This window comes from Salvelinus fontinalis, unplaced genomic scaffold (genome assembly GCF_029448725.1).
Source record: "Salvelinus fontinalis isolate EN_2023a unplaced genomic scaffold, ASM2944872v1 scaffold_0492, whole genome shotgun sequence".
Lineage (NCBI taxonomy): Eukaryota > Metazoa > Chordata > Actinopteri > Salmoniformes > Salmonidae > Salvelinus > Salvelinus fontinalis.
Genome location: NW_026600701.1, coordinates 10,001 through 12,500, shown reverse-complemented (window position 1 = coordinate 12,500; position 2,500 = coordinate 10,001). Strand labels below are relative to the sequence as shown.

Sequence of the window (2,500 nt, the reverse complement as noted above, 5' to 3'; positions counted from 1 at the left end):
GTGCCTGCCATTATATATGTTTTTACCTCTTCTATCAGTTCATATAGGTCATACTGATAACACAGTGCCCCAGTGAACTAATGGATAAGATACTGTACTCCTAAGTCAGGGTTTGTGGGTCCGATCTTGGGTGGTTGGAAGCAGAGTGGCGCAACGGAAGCGTGCTTGGCCCATAACCCAGAGGTCGATGGATCGAAACCATCATCTGCTAACCTGTTTTTTTAGCAATGGAGTACGAACAAAAATAAAAAATTCGTAATTTCATGGGCATTTGTCAGTGCCTGCCATTATATATTTTTTTACCTCTTCTATCAGTTCGTATAGGTCACACTGAGAACACAGTGCCCCAGTTGCCTAATGGATAAGATACTGTACTCCTAAGTCAGGGTTTGTGGGTCAAATCTTGGGTGGTTGGAAGCAGAGTGGCGCAGCGGAAGCGTGCTGGGCCCATAACCCAGAGGTCGATGGATCGAAACCATAGTCTGCTAACCTGTTTTTTTAGCAATGGAGTACGAACAAAAATAAAAAATTCGTAATTTCATGGGCATTTGTCAGTGCCTGCCATTATATATGTTTTTACCTCTTCTATCAGTTCATATAGGTCATACTGATAACACAGTGCCCCAGTGGCCTAATGGATAAGATACTGTACTCCTAAGTCAGGGTTTGTGGGTCCAATCTTGGGTGGTTGGAAGCAGAGTGGCGCAGCGGAAGCGTGCTGGGCCCATAACCCAGAGGTCGATGGATCGAAACCATCATCTGCTAACCTGTTTTTTTAGCAATGGAGTACGAACAAAAATAAAAAATTCGTAATTTCATGGGCATTTGTCAGTGCCTGCCATTATATATTTTTTTACCTCTTCTATCAGTTCGTATAGGTCATACTGAGAACACAGTGCCCCAGTGGCCTAAAGGATAAGGCACTGGCCTCCTAAGCCAGGGATTGTGGGTTCAAGTCCCATCTGGGGTGGTTGAAAGCAGAGTGGCGCAGCGGAAGCGTGCTGGGCCCATAACCCAGAGGTCGATGGATCGAAACCAACCTCTGCTAACCTGTTTTTTTAGCAATGGAGTACGAACAAAAATAAAAAATTCGTAATTTCATGGGCATTTGTCAGTGCCTGCCATTATATATGTTTTTACCTCTTCTATCAGTTCATATAGGTCATACTGATAACACAGTGCCCCAGTGGCCTAATGGATAAGATACTGTACTCCTAAGTCAGGGTTTGTGGGTCCAATCTTGGGTGGTTGGAAGCAGAGTGGCGCAGCGGAAGCGTGCTTGGCCCATAACCCAGAGGTCGATGGATCGAAACCATCATCTGCTAACCTGTTTTTTTAGCAATGGAGTACGAACAAAAATAAAAAATTCGTAATTTCATGGGCATTTGTCAGTGCCTGCCATTATATATTTTTTTACCTCTTCTATCAGTTCGTATAGGTCACACTGAGAACACAGTGCCCCAGTTGCCTAATGGATAAGATACTGTACTCCTAAGTCAGGGTTTGTGGGTCCAATCTTGGGTGGTTGGAAGCAGAGTGGCGCAGCGGAAGCGTGCTGGGCCCATAACCCAGAGGTCGATGGATCGAAACCATAGTCTGTTAACCTGTTTTTTTAGCAATGGAGTACGAACAAAAATAAAAAATTCGTAATTTCATGGGCATTTGTCAGTGCCTGCCATTATTTATGTTTTTACCTCTTCTATCAGTTCATATAGGTCATACTGATAACACAGTGCCCCAGTGGCCTAATGGATAAGATACTGTACTCCTAAGTCAGGGTTTGTGGGTCCAATCTTGGGTGGTTGGAAGCAGAGTGGCGCAGCGGAAGCGTGCTGGGCCCATAACCCAGAGGTCGATGGATCGAAACCATCATCTGCTAACCTGTTTTTTTAGCAATGGAGTACGAACAAAAATAAAAAATTCGTAATTTCATGGGCATTTGTCAGTGCCTGCCATTATATATGTTTTTACCTCTTCTATCAGTTCGTATAGGTCATACTGAGAACACAGTGCCCCAGTGGCCTAATGGATAAGATACTGTACTCCTAAGCCAGGGATTGTGGGTCAGCCCATCTGGGGTGGTTGGAAGCAGAGTGGCGCAGCGGAAGCGTGCTGGGCCCATAACCCAGAGGTCGATGGATCGAAACCATCATCTGCTAACCTGTTTTTTTTAGCAATGGAGTACGAACAAAAATAAAAAAATTCGTAATTTCATGGGCATTTGTCAGTGCCTGCCATTATATATTTTTTTACCTCTTCTATCAGTTCGTATAGGTCATACTGAGAACACAGTGCCCCAGTGGCCTAATGGATAAGGCACTGGCCTCCTAAGCCAGGGATTGTGGGTTCAAGTCCCATCTGGGGTGGTTGGAAGCAGAGTGGCGCAGCGGAAGCGTGCAGGGCCCATAACCCAGAGGTCGATGGATCGAAACCATAGTCTGTTAACCTGTTTTTTTAGCAATGGAGTACGAACAAAAATAAAAAATTCGTAATTTCATGG

At 44.6% G+C, this 2,500-nt stretch overlaps 2 non-coding genes across 2 annotated transcripts; both read left to right on the top strand.

The window, feature by feature from the left end:
* The first annotated feature begins 897 nt into the window (after positions 1–897).
* Positions 898–970, top strand: trnar-ccu (transfer RNA arginine (anticodon CCU)). The gene has a single exon. It is a non-coding gene; the product is annotated as a tRNA-Arg (tRNA).
* A 1,323-nt stretch (positions 971–2,293) lies between these two features.
* trnar-ccu (transfer RNA arginine (anticodon CCU)) lies at positions 2,294–2,366 on the top strand. The gene has a single exon. It is a non-coding gene; the product is annotated as a tRNA-Arg (tRNA).
* The last annotated feature ends 134 nt before the right edge of the window (positions 2,367–2,500 follow it).